This window comes from Oryctolagus cuniculus, chromosome 3 (genome assembly GCF_964237555.1).
Source record: "Oryctolagus cuniculus chromosome 3, mOryCun1.1, whole genome shotgun sequence".
NCBI classification, from domain to species: domain Eukaryota; kingdom Metazoa; phylum Chordata; class Mammalia; order Lagomorpha; family Leporidae; genus Oryctolagus; species Oryctolagus cuniculus.
Window position 1 is genome coordinate 138940894 of NC_091434.1, and position 20139 is coordinate 138961032.

At 43.1% G+C, this 20139-nt stretch overlaps 2 long non-coding RNA genes across 8 annotated transcripts in view; one reads left to right on the top strand and one right to left on the bottom strand.

Moving 5' to 3' along the window:
- Nucleotides 1-20139, top strand: part of LOC103348695 (uncharacterized) — a 126632-nt gene that overhangs the window by 48278 nt on the left and 58215 nt on the right. The window lies entirely within an intron of this gene.
- On the bottom strand, nucleotides 7-9131 carry LOC138849040 (uncharacterized). Its single transcript, XR_011387383.1, has 3 exons — nucleotides 8850-9131; nucleotides 5757-7468; nucleotides 7-5659 (listed from the first exon to the last, which is right to left on the bottom strand). It is a non-coding gene; the product is annotated as an uncharacterized lncRNA (long non-coding RNA).

Sequence of the window (20139 nt, forward strand, 5' to 3'; positions counted from 1 at the left end):
TTAATAGATATCTAGAACTTTTCATCCTACAGTTGCAGAATACACATTCTTCTCACCAGTGCATGGAACTTTCTCTAGCACTGACAACATGTTAGGTCATCACACAAGTCTCAGCATTATGGAGATACCTCAGAGATCTGCATATAGACCTACCATAATAACCCAGCCATCCCACTCTTTGGAATTTACCCAAGGGAAATGAAATCAGCATATGAGTGTTATCTGTACCCCCATATTTATTGTGGCTCAATTCACAATAGCTATGATATTAAATCAACCCAAATGCCGGTGAACTGAACACTGGATAAAGAAATTATGGGATAATTATGAACTGAAGCCTGGATAAAGAAACCATGGAGTACTGCACAGTGGTTAAAAATGAATTCTGGTCATTTGCAACAAAATGGATGAAACTGGAAACATCACCTTTAGTGAAATAAGCCAGTACAAAGGGAAAAACACCATATGTTATCCCTGACCTATGACAACCAACAGAGCAACCTAAAAGGCAATCTGTGGAAGTGAAATTGACACTTTGAGAAGTAATGACTTTGAATAGCCCTTGGTTTTTTTTTTCATATTATTTGTTGAACTCTTAACAAAGTTAATAATATGTGTATAAAGTTAATTGAAGATAGATCTTAGTAAACAAGGAAAGGCAGGAGGAGAAGGGGTGGGAGAGTGAGTGGGAGGGCAGGTATGGTGGGAAGAATCACCATGTTCCTAAAGTTGTACTTATGAAATATATGAAGTTTGTATTCCCTAAATAAAAGTTTTTTGGGGAAAAAATTACCCAAACATCCTGAGTCCTGATTCTAAGTATGTTTCCCCCCTTCTGGTTCTGTGGAACATCTCTCTCTACATTGTCAAGGAATTGCTGCATTATGCAACCTTCTTTCGCCAGACATCCAAGTTGTAGATGACTGAAAGGAATTTATACATGAGATTAGATGGGTAGAATCTGTACTCCCATGGCATGCTACAGAACAGATTCACAGCAACTAGGAACTACAGGGTTCAACGTTGCATCCAGGAATCTTGTTAGCATAAAAAGGGCAGCAGTGTTTACATCCTGCCTATAAATGGCTATTTAGCCATAATAACAAGCCAACTTAGAAGAGACAGAATAGGACTAAAAGTTTAATAGGGTAACATTTTTCATACAGATGTAGGTGATGTCACTGGCACTAGGCAAGCAGACAAACTCAAGGGACTACTTCAAGTACTACTTCAAGTACCTGATCCAATGCCATGTGGAATTTAAAATACAGCAGTGACTATTCCCAGATTTGAGTGTTAACATCTGTACAAAAGATTGTTTGACACATTCTACAGAAAAAGAGATGAAAATTCAGAAAATATAAATCAACTGTGTGAAAACAGTGCTGATGACAGAGCTTTGAGCTTGCACTCAGCCCAGGGCTCTTTTTCCTCTCACATGCTGTCTCCTGTCACAACCTCTTTCCTGTGTTTTCAAACGGGGTGGGATGCTGCCTCCTGCTCCAAGGCCAAGTGCATCATGGAGAAGGGAGAACTGGAACATTCAAATCTATGCATTTACCACTCTGTATTCCTACATGTCATGGCCACAAATGTTCACTGGCAAGAAAGGCTGGTAGGAAATATCCTTTTCAGAAGTGTGGAATATGGTGTTACCTTGAGACTATCGTCAGAGCCTGAGCTACTTTACCTGCGCTAAGCTTGCAGCAAGGTGTTCTGTCAGCTTCAACAGCTTGCTGAGAAGTTGTAGGAAGCCCTGCCCTTGGCAGCTGTCAGGGTCCTGCTGTGTTAGGATGTCCTGGAGATGCTAATGGATAAGTTTACAAAGAGCTCTTCCTTCTTGTAACTTCTGTTGCCACTGGGTCAGCTCTTAGGCCTGCTGTTGAATTAGCACATGGTATTCCCTAAATACAAGACTAGAGAAAATGTAAAGGTGGAGGGATCCCATGATATGGTCTCTGTATCTCTGCAGAGATTTTGTGAGAACATGCCTGCGGGGCTCTCTGCCCAGCATCATAGAAATGCCCACATGGCAGAGAAGAAGAAGAGAAGGAACATGAGCTTCCTCTTTATTTCAGAGAGAACTTAGGAGATTCCTGGAAAACAGCCTCTACAAACAATGCCAGGGTGCTTCCTCAGCTCAAAATGAAGATATTCCCTCAGTTCGTTACTTTAACCAAGGGGGTTTCCTTGTAAAAATGCACATGGTGCAATGTGCAATGCCTGCACAGAAGGGTACTCACAGAAACAAACCAGATGCAACTGCATTTATAAGAACCTAAGACAGTGTCCATAATCAGTCAGGGGGTGATGGAGATAGAATAAATGAGGTGGGAATCCAACAACATTGTGTGGATATGAAATGTCTCTGAGTTGCTCCCCTTCCTTTCTTCCATTTTATGTTACCTAAATTTAAACTCAATTCCTTGTTTTCAAAATGGAAAATGAAGCTGTAAGTTACCATTGCAGCCCATAGTTTAGTATCTTCTTTGTTGTATACCTGTATCATAAACATAAACACGTGTGAGGCTTATGCCTACTACATAAATCCTTGCCCTTTCCCTAGCCCATGTTAGCCCTCAGTTCCTCCAGCTGAGCTGCCCCAGTTCAGATACACATTCACCCTTCCACCTGCCTGCCCTGAGGGAGCCCCCTTGAGCTTCTCTGCAGCTGTCAGCTGCCAGCTGCCCATGCTGCAACTGCAGCTTCTCCCTCAGCACAGACTCAATCAGGTCTTCACACTCTTCACATTTTGAGAAAAGACACACACACACCTGCCTCAGTGAACAGTTATGCAAGCTAAGGAGAGGGAACTCCACCACAAGGCCCTATGGGAGGGATTTCATTTCTCTTCCTCCTAGGGACAGCCTATCTGATAACAACCATTTTTAAAATTGATTTATTTACTTATTTGGGATTGCTTCTTTAATTCACCCTGTTTTATTATTTTTTAACATTTTAAATTTACATTAGTTCTGGCCGGCGCCGCGGCTCACTAGGCTAATCCTCTGCCTAGCGGCGCCGGCACACCGGGTTCTAGTCCCGGTCGGGGCGCCGGATTCTGTCCCGGTTGCCCCTCTTCCAGGCCAGCTCTCTGCTGTGGCCAGGGAGTGCAGTGGAGGATGGCCCAGGTGCTTGGGCCCTGCACCCCATGGGAGACCAGGAAAAGCACCTGGCTCCTGGCTCCTGCCATCGGATCAGCGCGGTGCGCCGGCCGCAGCGCGCCGGCCATGGCGGCCATTGGAGGGTGAACCAATGGCAAAAGGAAGACCTTTCTCTCTGTCTCTCTCTCTCACTGTCCACTCTGCCTGTCAAAAAATAAAAATAAAAAATAATAAAAAATAAAAATTTGCATTAGTTCTACTAAATAAAGACGTCAATAAATAAAATTTTGAAAGACCATACATAGTCCAGCAGGAAAATAGGCAAGGGTTGTGAACAATACTCAAAAGTTCAGCTTCATTCAGGTAAATTTTTAATTAGTCCTAGAACAATAAACTAGTAGTATATAATCCCTATCAATTTGAGAAATATTTACAACAAAGTGACAAAACACTGTATATGCAACAAATGGGAAAGAAGCTCGAATGCACATAAAGTGACTTGACGAGGTGATTCAGCTGGTACTTGACAGGGTCAGCATTCCCATCCCCTGAATTCTGAATCATGGACCCCGGTAACTACTGCACCTTGCCGCCTTGAAAGTCAGACATTAAGCTGGGGCACGAAAGGGTGACTTCTGTATGGTTGTCAAGGTCCCTAGCACTGGGGATTCACGGTTCCCTGGTGCTGGGAATTTCAAGCTTTCAAGATTGTGGAATTGGGGCTGGCACTGTGTCACAGTGGATGAAGCCGCTGCCTGCAGTGCTGCCATCCCATATGGGCTCCAGTTTGAATCCCAGCTAGTTCACTTCTGATCCAGCTCTCTATTATGGCCTGGGAAAGCAGTAGAAGATGGCCAAGGTCCTTGGGCCCTGCACCCATTTGGGAGACCCGGAAGAAGCTCCAGGTTCCTATCTTCCGATTGGCTCAGCTTTGGATCAGCCCAGCTCTGGCCATTCCAGCCATTTGGGGAGTAAACCAGTGGATGGAAGACCCCTCTCTCTCTACTTCTGCCTCTCTGTAACTCTGCCCTTCAAATAAATAAATAAATCATCTTTAAAAGATTGTGGAATTGTGAAAGATTTTTTAAAAATCATATCTGCATATAATTGTGTAAATGGTGATTCGTAGCACTCAAAGGTCTTGAAGGAAATATGACCAGATGCTAACAATGTCCCTATTTCATCAGAAATACTAAAATGAGGAAGTACAAAATTAAATCTGTTCCATCCTAGGAGTTTTACAAGAAATGTAGCTTGTATTTTACAGCAGCCAGTTTCAGAGGTAGGACTTAAGACAGCACCTTGTGAACAGAAGAGGAACCCAAGGCACAGAGAGGATCGACAATGGGAAGTGGAGTCCAGGGGAGTGGCCTGGAGTCTCTGCTCTCCACTCTGCAGTGTGTTACCACAGCACAGTTTCCAGGGCTTTCTACCTCTTCAGGAAGAAGGGCCTGTGCTCCAGGAGCAGCACTTCCCTCTCACCAGAGTAGTGCCTGTTCTTGACAATGACTGTCACAGATGCCAAGTTTCAGTGCATGGCAAATCCTCTTTAGTGCCTGTAAAGAAGCTGCTATGCACTCTGACCCTCTGCCCCTAAGTGTCACCAGCACAGTGCCTTGTCAATTGGAACTCAACAGAAATTTGATTTGAGTGGGATTTCATTAGTCCCAGAAAAGAGCACACACTGATGTTATGCTATACATCGGCAACATAGGATGCCAATAAAGTGATTTGGTCACTCCCCAATAAAAACAGACACTTCTTGCCTGCATCAGGGATCACTATATGGGATTCTAACTCAGGTTCCACCCTATACTTCAATGAAAACTTGTAAAAGTTGTTGAATTTGCCATGCCTGTTATTCCATGATCAGCAAACTGATGTTAAAATAATAACATCTAGGGCAGCGCCACAGCTCAATAGGCTAATCCTCCACCTGCGGCGCCGGCACACCAGGTTCTAGTCCCGGTCAGGGCGCCGGATTCTGTCCAGCTCTCTGGCCTGGGAGTGCAGTGGAGGATGGCCCGAGTGCTTGGGCCCTGCACCCCATGGGAGACCAGGATAAGCACCTGGCTCCTGGCCTCGGATCAGTGTGGTGCACCGGCCACAGCGTGCCTGCCGCAGCAGCCATTGGAGGGTGAACCAACAGAAAAGGAAGACCTCTCTCTCTCTCACTGTCCACTCTGCCTGTCAAAAAATAAATTAAAAAATGCTAACATCTACCTTTCTCAGAGTATGGTAGCAATAAAACATATTTGATGGAAGAGAAGAATAAAGTCAAGAAAGCAAGTCATTTCTCAGAGAAGTCAAATCACTCATCACTGCAGTGACAGTGAACCTATAGAACATACTGTGTTCTTGGAGATGGTTTACCAAGAAGCCTATGACCCAAGAAATTTCCCCTTGATATTTTGACACTCCTTTTGTCTCTTTGCTAGTTGGGTGTGCAGTTCCTCCTTGGAAATCTCCCACATTATCTTCCACCCTCAGATAAGGTGAAGTAATGAGTGTCAGCGCCATATTGATGTTTATGGCAGAAGATGTAGATCCATGGACTAGGGGGAAGAAATCCAAACAAAAGAGTCAAACAAAATCAAATGAAGCTTATTGATTAGAACTCACAGATGACAAAAACTGTAAATCTTAACTTACTGTTGAGAACACCTCACAACACCAGGAAGCCTTTAATCCCAGGCATCAGATGGCTGCAGCTCAGAGCAGGGGATCTTGCCTACTGCTCAGCTTCTGACAGAGTAAGGGAGGTAGGGCACATGGCATTTACAATAATAGGATCACAAGGTGAGGGTGGGGCTGGTGCTGTGGCTTAGCAGATAAACCCGCTGCCTGCAGTGCTGGCAACCCATATGGGCTCCAGTTTGAGTCCCGGCTGCTCCACTTCCAATCTAGCTCTCTGACCTGGGAAAGCAGTGGAAAATGGCCCAAGTTCTTGGGCCCCTGCACCCACATGGGAGACTCAGAAGAAGCTCCTGGCTCCTGGCTTCAGTTTGGCACAGCTCTGGCCATTGTGGCCATCTGGGGAGTGAACCAGTGGATGAAAGACTTCTCTGTCTCTCTCCCACCCTCCCTCTCCACTCCCCACCTCTCTCTTTGCCTCTCCTTCTCTCTGTGTGTAATTCTGCCTTTCAAATCTTAAAAAAAAGTGAGGGGTGTCATGGAATTTTAGGAGCCACTGCCAATTGCCTACGCCTGGCTGATGTACAAGGTCTTTCTTAATGTTCTCCACTCATGGTGATCAACCCACCCACAGTCTCTGCAGTTGTGTTCTTTTGTGTTGGCATCACAAAAATACATTTTCCAAAAATATAAACACATTTCTCCTGGTTCATTCTTCTATGTCTGAAAATATTAAGGCAGATCTAGTTTCCCAACAAGTTTTACTTTAAAGGCTATATCAAAGTCACCTCACCTTAGGTCAAAACAGATCTCAAGGCTTTTAAACCACTGAGAGATATCAAATTCCAGGCTGCCACAATATTATTCTCAGAATCTTCTGCAGTTTTCTCTATATGCATTAAAAAGTCAGGGCCTGAGCAGAGTATAAACTAAGTGAATGAATGATTCATTTTAAATGTCTTGTGTCCTGGAGGATTGCATGGATGCTTTGTGTGGTCCATGCAGCAGTGTGGATGAAAACTGCACCCACTGGGGCTAATGCCCAGGCATTGGTCACCTTGGAGGAGAGGAGGTGAGGGTGAGATTATGCCAATAGAGCTGATCAAACCCTCCCCCCTGATAAAGAGATTTACCATGCTCAATTTGGGTGTCACCTTGGATACTCCCCTCACCCAGAAGCACTAAACAGAGCTCCCTGGCCACATGCAGCACAAGCATCTGGGTATTCAGTGAAACAGCAGGTACTCCACTAAGCCACAGAAGCATAGTCTAAAGATTCAGAGGATATTTGTCCCTTTGGGACTGGCTTATTTCACTCAGCATGATGTTTTCCAGATTCCTCCATTTTGTTGTTGCAAATGACCATAGTTCATTGTTTTTTACTGCTGTATAGTATTCTATAGAGTACATGTCCCATAATTTCTTTACCCAGTCTACTGTTGATGGGCATTTAGGTTGATTCCAGGTCTTAGCTATTGTGAATTGAGCTGCAATAAACATTAAGGTGCAGACAGCTTTTTTTATTTGCTTTATTTTATTTAATTTCCTTTGGGTAAATTCCAAGGAGTGGGATGGCTGGGTTGTATGGTAGGGTTATATTCAGGTTTCTGAGGAGTCTCCAGACTGACTTCCATAGTGGCTTTACCAGTTTGCATAAGCCAGTTCCAAAGGGACAAATATCATATATTCTCCCTTATCGGTGACAACTATCCAAGCACCAAAAAGGAAACCTGTTGAAGTGAAATGGACACTATGAGAAACAGTGACTTGATCAGCCCTTGTCCTGACTGTTGATGTACAACTTAATAGTTTATTCCTTTTATTATTTTTTTGTTCTTAATACTATCGGTTGAACTCTGTAATTAATACACAATTATTCTTAGACGTTTAAATTGAACTGAAAAGTGATCCCTGTTAAATATAAGAGTGGGAATAAGAGAGAGAGGTGATGTACAATTTGGGACATGCTCAATCTGACTTGCCCCAAATGGTATAGTTAGAAACGTGCCAGGGGATTCCAATTTAATCCCATCAAGGTGGCATGTACCAATGCCATCTCACTAGTCAAAGTGATCAGTTTCAGTTCACAATTGATCATAATGATAGGTCTAAGAGTCAAAGGGATCATATAAACAAGACTAGTGTCTGCTAATACTAACTGATAGAATAAAAAAGAGAACAATCCAACATGGGAAGCGGGATACACAGCAGACTCATAGAATGGCAGATGTCCTAAACAGCACTCTGGCCTCAGAATCAGCCCTTAAGGCATTCGGATCTGGCTGAAGAGCCCATGAGAGTATTTTAGGCGTGGAAAGCCAAGACATTCTGACAAAAAAAAAAAAAAAAAAAAAAAAAACACCTAAATGAATCTGTGAGTGAGATCCCAGTGGAAAGAACGGGGCCATCAAAGAAGGAGGTACCTTTCTCTGAAGGGAGGAGAGAACTTCCACTTTGACTATGACCTTGTCTAAATAAAATCAGAGGTGGCGAACTCAAAAGGCTTCCATAGCCTTGGCAACTCATGACAAGAGCCTAGGGAGATTACTGACGCCATAAACAAGAGTGTCAATTTGTTAAGTCAACAACAGGAGTCACTGTGAACTTACTCCCCATGTAGGATCTCTGTCCTTAATGTGTTGTTCAGTGTGAATTAATGCTATAACTAGTACTCAAAAAGTATTTTACATTTATGTTTCTGTGTGGGTGCAAACTGTTGAAATCTTAATATATACTAAATTGATCTGTATATAAAGATAATTGAAAACGAATCTTAATGTGAATGGAATGGGAGAGGGAGTGGGAGATGGGAGGGTTGTGGGTGGGAGGGAGGTTATGGGGGGGGGAAGCCATTGTAATCCATAAGCTGTACTTTGGAAATTTATATTTATTAAATAAAAGTTTAAAAAAAGTTCAGAGGAAAAAATATACCCACAAATGCCTAAAAATAAATGAAGAAATTCAGTAAACAAGAGTAAGGAAGACAACATGATGCCCTCTTCCCCATGAGTGACTGTACTACAGAGTACAACTGCTCGGACCGCTATGCAGTTATTCCATATAATGTTGGTGTCACTATTTATACCATCCAAGCATAAAACAAGTACTTACAGAAGGTCCATGAGAATTTCAAAAGCATCATGCCTAGTCAGAATAGCACATTTTATTCAGTTCTTTGCCTCTTTCTTCACTGTTCTGAAAAAACAGAAATTACATTGTCAAGTTCTAGAAGCAGTTGTCATAATCAGTGGAAAAAAGAACAGACTTTGATATGGTAAGTGAACATGCAGGTGGAAGACCGCTTTCTCTCTCTCTCTGCCTCTGCCACTCTGTAACTCTGCCTTTCAAACAAATCAATAAATCTAAAAGTGGAGAAGTCAAACTCTCAGGGAAGTTTTGTAGGGAAAACTGCAGTGGGAGATCTTGGGTAAGCAGCAGACATGGCCTGGATACAAGGGGAAGGCACAGCAATAAGCACAGAGCACAACATAAGAACCAGCAGCCCGCCCCAGATAGAAAGGTGAGGTCAGACGACACCAGCCTATGCCGTGCCACTGTTGATACAGCTGGAGGGAGAGTCTGGTACACGACAGTGTTTGAGTCCTGCCCAGCCCCCTCAGGGGAGCTGGGCGACTGCTCACTCAAGAGATGGGGGGTGGAGGGGAGTGGCTGGCCTCTCTTTCCACTTCTTCCTCCACCACGCTAGTGCCTGGCAGCTTATTAGCTGGTAGAAGGTTGGCACCATCTCAGACATAAACAAAAGAGCAGTGGCTCTAGCTTTGTCGTGCACACTCAGCAGAGAGTGGTGACTCTTGGTGGTTCAACCACAGCAGTTGGAATCAACTGGTGGTGGGGTCTGTCTTCACTTATCATCATGGCAACAACACCAGCTCCACTGCACCCACCCAGCAATGGACAGGGAGGGGGAGCCATCCCACTGAAGAGAAGTGCTGCCTGTGAACTCTCCTAAGCAGCCTACACAATTGTGAAGTGAGCAGGACTATGGCTGGCAGGTACTGAGTGTGCCAGTGACCCAGAGATCTTACCAGAGAGAAAAACTTGCATACCCCACTGGCATCGAATCTGGTTGGGAACACAGGACTTAATTCCGTGGGCTGGAACACACATAGACAGTGGCCCTGAGAGCACCTTGGTCCCCCTTGGAGTCTGGACAGGTTAGCGGGACAGAGTAGCCTTACTTGCACTATTGAACCCTGAAAGCCCTGGGAGCTCAGACTGAGAAAACACTGTGACCGCGTAACAGGAGGCAGGAAGTAGCTGGGTTCTGGGCAAACTTTCCACAGTAAAGCATAAAGAAAAGATCCTAAAATGTACACAAGACAAAGGTCAGATTACCTTCAGAGGATCTCCAATTAGACTCATCAGAAACCCTACAGGCTAGAAAAGAATGGCAAGATATAGTCCAAATCTTAAGAAAAAAAAATTGTCAGCCCAGGATACTGTACCACACAGCTTTCATTTACAAATGAAGGTGAAATAAAGACATTCCACTACCAACAGAAATTGAAAGAATTTGTCACCACACATCTAGGTTTACAAAAGATGGTAAAGGATGTGCTACACACAGAAAGAGAAATAAACCCATCATCATGAAAGAATGTGAATACAGAAAATCATCCAGTAAATGTACAAAAGAAATCCAAGGTAAATAATAGAAATACTGATGGAAAAATGGCAGTAATTACTTATCAATAATTACTTTGAATGTAAATAGCCCCAACTTTCCAGTTTAAAGAAACAGACTGACCGAATGGATTAAAAAACAAGACCCATCTCTTTTCTGCCTACAAGAAAACCACCTGAAACAAAGATACATGTAGACTGTGAAAGGATGGATATATTCCTGGGGCCGGCGCTGTGGCGTAGCAGGTAAAGCCACCGCCTGCAGTGTCAGCATCCCATATGGGTGCCAGTTCCAGACCCGGCTGCTCTACTTACAAGCCAGCTCTCTGCTGTGGCCTGTGAAAGCAGTAGAAGATGGCTCAAGCCGTTGGGCTCCTGCACCTGTGTGGGAGACTAGGAGGAAACTCCTGGCTTCCGATCAGCACAGCTCCAGCCATTGAGGCCAATTGGGGAGTGAACCAGTGGATGGAAGACCTCTCTCCCCCTCTCTCTGCCTCTCCTTCTCTCTCTGACTTTCAAATAAATAAATAAATTTTCTTTAAAAAATATATTCCATACAAATGGGGGAAAATGAGCAGGTGTAGCCATCCTAATATCAGACAAATAGATTTTTAATATAAAAACCATTAAAAGAGACAAAGACATTATGTAATGATTAAGGGATCAATAAAACAGGAAAATGTGATTATAATAAATGTATACACACCCAATTAGAAGACACCGGGCTATTTAAAAGATCTGTTAATGGATCTAAAGGGAAACATAGACTTCAATATAATAGTAACAGGGGACTTCAACACTCCATTTCCATCAACGGACAGAGCAAGCAGACAGAAAACAGAGCTAATTGACGATATGAACCAAATAGACCTAACTGATAATCTTCAGAACTTTTCACCCCAAAGCTGCAGAATACACATTCTTCTCAGCAATGCATGGAACCTTCTCCAGGATAAACCATATAATAGGCCATAAAGCAAGTCTCAGCAAATTCAAAAAATCAAAATCATACCATGTACCTTCTTTGATCACAATGGATTGAAGCTCAAAATCAACAACTCAAGAATCTCAAGAACATATGCAAACACATGGAGACTGAATAAATTGTTCTTAAATGAACAGTGGGTTAAAGAGAAATAAAAAAAATTTCTGGAGGGTCCAGCACCGTGGCTCACTAGGTTAATCCTCCACCTGCGGCACCAGCATCCCATATGGGCTCCAGGTTCCAGTCCCGGTTGCTTCTCTTCCAGTCCAGCTCTCCGCAGTGGCCTGGGAGGGCAGTGGAGGATGGGTCAAGTGCTTGGGCCCTTGCACCCGCATGGAGACCAGGAGGAAGCACTTGGCACCTGGCTCCTATCTTCAGATTGGCGCAGCACCAGCTGTAGCAGCCATTTGGGGAGTGAACCAATGGAAGGAAGACCTTTCTCTCTGTCTCTCTCTCACTGTCTAACTCTGTCAAATAAAAAAAATTCTGAAAATGAATGAAGATGACAGTACCTCATATCAAAACTATGGGATATAGCAAAAGCAGTGTTAAGAGGTAAGTTTATAACAATTAGTGCCTACATCAAAAAACTGGAAAGTCACCAAATAAATTAACTGTTAATGTATCTCAAGGAGATAGGTGCTTCCTCCTGGTCTCCCATGCGGGTGCAGGGCCCAAGCACTTGGGCCATCCTCCACTGCCTTCCCAGGTCACAGCAGAGAGCTGGACTGGAAGAGGAGCAACTGGGACAGAATCCGGTGCCCCAACCGGGACTAGAACCCGGGGTGCCAGCACCGCAGGTGGAGGATTAGCCAAGTAAGCCACGGTGCCGGTGCCATAACTCTGTCTTTCAAATAAATAAAATAAAAATCTTAAAAACAAAAAAGAGCATGATGGGCTGAATGCTCGTTTTTGTATAGCGCTTCTTGGTGGATTTCTTCTTGATATTATTATTGTTATTCACTTTAAATTTATAAAACATAAATAGACAGGTAGTAATACTGTAAGTGCCCATGTACCCTTCACCTCATTTCCCCATTAACATTTCATTTTAGCATATCTGTCACAAATAATGAACCATACCCAGCTTACCCTATATTTTAAATCCAAACTTCTTTTATACCTCCCATCCCCCTCAGCGTCTAGTAATCAACATTATGTATTAGGGTTGACGTTTACTTTTTTAAAAATTTACCTCCTACATGAAAGGGAGAAAATTCGGTATTTACCTTTTTGTGTCTGGTTTATTCCACTCAACAAAAGATTTCTTATATGTGTTCCTAGATGCAATTGGTATGACTGTGAAAGAGGCCCATTCTCCCCCAAATAATTGCTTTTGTGGTATAGAGAGGGTAGCTTCCAAGTGACATCAGTTTGGGATCAGTGTGAGGAGAAAGGCTACTGTGGGGAAGTGGTTGGGTGAGGCTCCTACAGAACGTTCTCTACCATATACCAGCAACATAACAAAGTGAATGAAAATGTGGGATTTTTTGAAATATAGAATAAAGCAACACATATTTACCTTGACTGAAAGAGAAAGATAGGAGACTCAAGTAAGCCAGAACAGACATGAAAAGGGGAATATTACAACTGTTACCACAGACATACAAAGGACCATTAGGGACTACTGTGGATCACTATATGCCAAGAAATAGAAAACAAAAGAAATATATACATTCATGGACATAAAGAACTCCACCAGAATTGTACCATGAAGACTTAATACCCCAAACAGACCAAGAAAAATTAGATTGAATCAGGAATGAAAAGCCTCCCATCAAAAAAAGCCCAATGTGACTTCACTGTTGAATACTACCAAACGTTTTAGGAAGAACTAACAGCAATTCTTCTTAAACTATTCCACAGAAATTGAAATGGAGGCAACCCTTAAAAATTCACTCATTACAAAGTCAGTATTACCTTGATTCCCAAATCAGACAATGATAAAACAACAAAAACAAAAGAAAACTATAGGCCAATATCCATGATGAACACAGATGTAAATATTCTCAACGAAATACTAGCATATTAAATCCAACAGCACATGAAAAGATCATTCACTCTGACCAATGGGATATTTCCCAGGTACATGGTTCAACACACAAAAATTAAGAAGTATAGGGCTGGCGCCACGGCTCACTAGGCTAATCCTCCGCCTAGCGGCGCCGGCACACCAGGTTCTAGTCCCGGTCAGGGCGCCGGATTCTGTCCCGGTTGCCCCTCTTCCAGGCCAGCTCTCTGCTGTGGCCAGGGAGTGCAGTGGAGGATGACCCAGGTGCTTGGGCCCTGCACCCCATGGGAGACCAGGAGAAGCACCTGGCTCCTGGCTCCTGCCATTGGATCAGCGCGGTGCGCTGGCCACAGCGCGCCGGCCGCGGCGGCCATTGGAGGGTGAACCAACGGCAAAGGAAGACCTTTCTCTCTGTCTCTCTCACTGTCCACTCTGCCTGTCAAAAAATAAAAAATAAATAAATAAATAAAAATAAAAATTAAAAATAAAAATTAAGAAGTATAACACATTACCCCATCAGAATGAGATTCTTTTTTTTTTTTTTTTTTTTTTTTTTTTTTTTTTTTTTTTTTTGACAGGCAGAGTGGACAGTGAGAGAGACAGAGAGAAAAGTCTTCCTTTTTGCCATTGGTTCACCCTCCAATGGCACGCTGCGGCCGGTGCACCACGCTGATCCGAAGCCAGGAGCCAGGTGCTTCTTCTGGTCTCCCATGCAGGTGCAGGGCCCAAGGACTTGAGCCATCCTCCGTTGCACTCCCGGGCCATAACAGAGAGCTGGCCTGGAAGAGGGGCAACCGGGACAGAATCCGGCGCCCCAACCGGGACTAGAACCCGGTGTGCCGGCGCTGCAAGGCAGAGGATTAGCCTACTGAGCCGCGGCGCCGGCCAAGGATGAGATTAAAATGATGTAGTTATCTCAATAGATCCAGAAAAAGCATTAAACAAAATTCAACATCCATTCAAAATAAAAACTGTAAATGTATTAAGCACTGAAGGAAAATATTTCAAGACAATAATGACAATAAAATAAATGAGAAACCCACATGCAACATCATGTTAAATGGGGACAAGTTGAAAGCATTTCCACCAAGTTTTGGGACCAAAGATTTCCACTGTTAGCACGCATCCAATAAAGTACTGTAGTTTCAGTCAGAGCAATTAGGCAAGAGCAAAAAATAAAAAATGTAGAAATAGGAAAGGAAGAAGTCACAACATCCCTGTTTGCAGATAATACGATTCTATATTTGGAAAAACATATAGTCTCTATTGGTTACTATTAGAATTCATAAACCAGGCCGGCACCATGGCTCACTTGGCTAATCCTCTGCCTGCAGTGCCGGCACCCCGGGTTCTAGTCCCAGCTGGGGCGCCGGATTCTGTCCCAGTTGCTCCTCTTCCAGTCCAGCTCTCTGCTGTGACCTGGGAAGGCAGTGGAGGATGGCCCAAGTGCTTGGGCCCTGCACCCACATGGGAGACCAGGAGGAAGCATCTGGCTTCTGGCTTTGGATTGGCACAGCACGCTGGCTGTGGCAGCCATTGGGGGGTGAACCAATGGAAGGAAGACCTTTCTGTCTTTCTCTCTCACTGTCTAACTCTGCGTGTCAAACAAACAAACAAACAAAAACAATGCAGTAAGACTGTAGGATACCAAAATCAAAACCAAGAAAAAAAAATCGATAGCAGTTTCATATGCCAATCATGAACTTATTGAGAAATAAGAGTAATAGCTACAAAAGGAACATGACACCTTGGAATCAGTTTAAACAAGGATGTGAAAGATTCCTATAATGAATAAAAACATGAATGTAAGAAATTAAGGAAGACACAAATAATGGAAAGATCTCCAGTGCCCATATGCTGGAAAAATTAATACTATTAAAATGTCTGTACTACCCAAAGTAATTTACAGATTCAATGCAATCTCCATCAAAATACCAATGACATTCTTCACAGAACTAGCAAAGCAATCCTAAAGTTCATCACTTAAGCACAAAAGACACAAAATAGACAGCAATATTGAGCACAAAGAACAAAACTGGAGGCTCACAGTACCTGATGTCCAGACTCTACAGAGCTAAACTAATCAAATTAACATGGTACTGTCATAAAAACAGGCACATAAACCAGTGGGACAGAATAGAGATCCCTGAAGTGAATCCATGCATCTATATCCAATTGATTGTCCAAAAAGGTAGCAAAGACAAATGCAAGAAAGGACATTCTCTTCAATAAATGGTGCTGGAAAAAAATTGAATATCAGAATATGTTGAATATATTGAACACAGAAAGTTAAAACTTGTACCCTACCACTCACTTAGTACAAACATCAACTCAGAATGCATCAGGAGCTGGCACCGTGGCTCATTTGGTTAATCCTCTGCCTGCAGCGCTGGCATCCCATATGGATGCTCCTCTTCCAGTCCAGTTATCTGCTGTAGCCCAGGAGGGCAGTGGAGGATGGCCCAGGTGCTCGGGCCCTGCACCAGCATGGGAGACCAGGAGAAAGTACCTGACTCCTGGCTTCAGATCGGCGTAGCTCTGGCCATAGCGGCCATTTGGGGGTGAACCAATGGAGGGAAGACCTTTCTCTCTGTCTCTCTCTCTCTCACTGTCTAACTCTATCTGTCAAATAAAAAAAAATGCATCAAAGACCAGAATGTAAAACCTAAAATTCTGATAGTAGCATAAGAAAATATAGGGAAAAAGCTTTCAAGACATAAGTGTAAGCCATGATTTTCTGGATAAGATACAAAACACAGAAAACAAAAGCAAAATTGGATAACTGGGAGTATATCAAAATTAGAAGCTTCTGTATAGCAAAGGAAAGAATCAACGGAATGAGAAGTCAACCAACAGAACAAGAAAAAATATTAGTAAACTATCTATCTGACAAGGATTGATTTCCATAATGTATCAATTACTCAGAAACTCAAACCCCCAAAATCAGTGGAGCCTATCACATGACAAGGGCATAGAGAACCATCAGGGAGCATGTATGCAGCTTACAGATTGGGTAAGATGCCAGGCAGCTCTGGGTACTAGAGCTAGTTCTGCATTGAGGAGTGTTACTCTCTAAGCCCAGATCCATCTTAAAGAAGGGCTAATGTGACATGCCCCCACCTCATTTGCTGAACTATCTGCAAGGAGCAAGACAAGGAGAGCATACCCAAGTGCTCAGAAAAATCCAAAGTTCTGCATAAGGGCCCTCCTTGCAGAAACTCCCTACGTACATCCAGGTATAGGACGGCCTGGGCTTCCCTTACTGCTTCCATGGGTAGTGGAGCTATACCAGTGTCCCAGTTGCTTCTGCAGTACTCACTGATGTCGATGGACTCTTCCAGGCGCTGGTACAGGTTCTGGATTTCACCATCTGGCTATTCCAGCAGGCCAGAACCTGAAGCCATTCCACCAGGACATGCAAAGAAGTTGGAGATGGAGAATCCTGGTTACTAGTGGGTGTGGGAGGGTGGGCTTGGCCACAGTGCCAGCCCCTAGTATTAGGTGTTTAAAGTTCCTCAAAGTCTTCTCATGGCTCAGTAACTCACTTCTTTATATCTCTGAACATTACTTCATGGTGTGGGATGAATCACAATTTGTCCGTCCATTCATTTCATGAGGGATAACTTGATTACTTCCAGTTGTTGACTGTTATGAATAAAGCTGCTCCAAATACTCATGTGCAGGCTCTCAAGTGAATGCAGGGTTTCCTATTTGTGTAAAACCAAGGACAGTGATGGATTGCTTATATGAAAAGTTCATGTTTAGCCTTGTCAGAAACTGCCTATTGTCTTCCAAAATGACTGTACTATTTCCCACTTCCACCAACCAGAAAGGAAGTAGTTGTTGTATGTCTTTGACAGTATCTGTTGTTGTCAGAGTTTTATGGATAAGTTTGAGAGTTAAGAGCTCCAATGGCTGCCGTCTTAGAAGGAGAGGGGAGCTGACAGTTCTTGAGTTAACTCCAGGAGCTTAACCAAGTTCTCATAGTGAAATGAGAGAAAAATCATCTCATGCTCCTAGGAAGGAGACAAGGATGTAGCCAGTTTGAAATCTGCCCGAGGTAGCCATGAGAGACTTTTCTGTGTTTAGTGCCTTCATTTATCGTTGTTGATGTGAACTCATGCACATCGTGTGTATTAGTGCTTTTTTTCCTTTTAGTGATGTAGTATTTTACTTGAGTTGTTTCCAATTTGAGGCTACTATAAATAAAGGAAACTTCTCATTTTAAAAATGGTTTGGGGCTGGCGCTGTGGTATAGTGGGTAAACCACCGCCTGCAGTGCCAGCATCCCATAAGGGTGCCTGTTCAAGACCCGGCTGCTCATCCCACTCCTTGGAATTTACCCAAAGGAGTTTAAATTGGCAAACAAAAAAGCGGTCTGCACCCTAATGTTTATCGCAGCACAATTCACAATAGCCAAGACCTGGAACCAACCTAAATGCCCATCAACGGTAGACTGGATAAAGAAATTATGGGATATGTATTCTTTAGAATACTATACCGCAGTAAGAAACAACGAAATCCAGTCATTTGCAACAAAATGGAGGAATCTGGAACACATCATGCTGAGTGAAGTAAGCCAGTCCCAAAGGGACAAATACCACATGTTCTCCCTGATCGGTGACAACTGACTGAACACCAAAAAGGAAACCTGTTGAAGTGAAATGGACACTATGGGAAACGGTGACTTGATCAGCATAGCCCTGACTGTTAATGAACAACTTAATACATTATCCCTCTTAGTAGTTTTTTTGTCTGTTCTACTTAATATGACTGGTTTAATTCTGTAATTATCACACAGTTATTCTTAAGTGTTGAAAATTAACTGAAATGTGATCCCTGTTAAACATAAGAGTGGGAATAAGAGAGGGAAGAGATGTATAATTTGGGACATGCTCAAGCTGACCTGCCCCAAATGGTAGAGTTAGAAACATACCAGGGGATTCCAATTCAATCCCATCAAGGTGGCATGTACCAATGCCATCTCACTATTCCAAGTGATCAATTTCAGTTCACAATTGATCATAATGAAAGGACTAAGAGTCAAAGGGAGCACATAAACAAGTCTAGTACCTGCTAATATTAACCGATAGAATAAATAAAGGGGAGAGTGATCCAACATGGGAAGCGAGATACTCAGCAGACTCATAGAATGGCGGATGTCCTAAACAGCACTCTGGCCTCAGAATCAGCCCTAAAGGCATTCGGATCTGGCTGAAAAGCCCATGAGAGTATTTCAGGCATGGAAAGCCAAGACACTCTGGCAAAAAGATCTCTGTGAGTGAGATCCCAGTGGAAAGAACAGGTCTTCAAAGAAGGAGGTACCTTCCTTTGAAGGGAGGAGAGAACCTCCACTTTGACTATGACCTTGTCTAAACAAGAGTCGGAGAACTCAGAGGGCTTCCATAGCCTTGGAAACTCATGACTGGAGCATAGGGAGATTACTGATGCCATAGACAGGAGTGTCAATTTGTAAAGTCAACAACAGGAGTCACTGTGCACTTACTCCTCATGTAGGATCTCTGTCCTTAATGTGCTGTACATTGAGATTTAATGCTATAACGAGTACTCAAACAGTATATTTCACTTTGTGTTTCTATGGGGGTGCAAACTGTTGAAATCTACTTAATGCATACTAAACTGATCTTCTGTAAAATAAAAAAAAAAAGAAATTATCAATTCCCAACTTGACTCTCACTGGGATTAAACATGACAATAGATCTGATCTGATTTCATCATCATTAAAAAAAAACATCTATTATTTTTCACTTTATGTTTCTGTGTGGGAGCAAACTGTTGAAATCCTTACTTAATGTATACTAAGCTGATCTTCTATTAAGATAATCGAAAATGAATCTTGATGTGAATGGAAGGGGAGAGGGAGTGGGAAAGGGGAGGGTTGCGGGTGGGAGGGACGGTATTGGGGGGAAGCCATTGTAATCCATAGGTCGTACTTTGGAAATTTATATTCATTAAATAAAAGTTAAAAAAAAAAAAAAGAAGCTTGGCAAGAAAAAAAAAATGACCCGGCTGCTCCACTTCTGATCCAGCTCTCTGCTATGGCCTGGGAAAGCAGTAGAAGATGGCCCAAGTCCTTGGGTCCCTGCATCCACATGGGAGACCCAGAAGAAGCTTCTGGCTCCTGGCTTCAGATTGGCGCAGCTCCGGCCGTTGCAGCCCATTGGGGAGTGAACCAGTGGATGGAGGACCTCTCTGCATCTCCTTCTCTCTCTGTGTAACTCTGACTTACAAATAAAATAAATCTTTTTTTTTTTTAATGGCTTTTGCAGACAGCAAATGCCACAGGTTTGATGAAAGTTTGGCATCCATTTGGAATATGGTCATTACATTATGTGAACCATGAAGCACCCAAACCCACACAAGTGTTGTAAACAAAGACCTGGGCTCTACAATGCTGTCTGTGGAGTGGCCAGTCAAGTGGTTGCCTGTGCACTTGTATTCTCTGTGGATTCCTCCTTCTGCTCAGCCTTGTCTTTCCCACCTACCTACCAGTCCATTGGCCTTGGCCATCATCCCAGTGCTGTGCTGAACTGGATGTGAGCCACCACTAAGGACCGTGCCACTGCCTGTCATTTCTGTGTGTTCGAGGGAAGTTGGTTACTTGGCAGTTTTGTCTGTTAACTAGCCTTCATGAATTTGGTGGTCCTTGATCATTTCTTTTAATAGAAAACCTCAAGCCCTAGGGCAAAGGTAAATAAATAACCTTTCAAGATTGTTCATGCTCTGTTTTCCTGAATTCC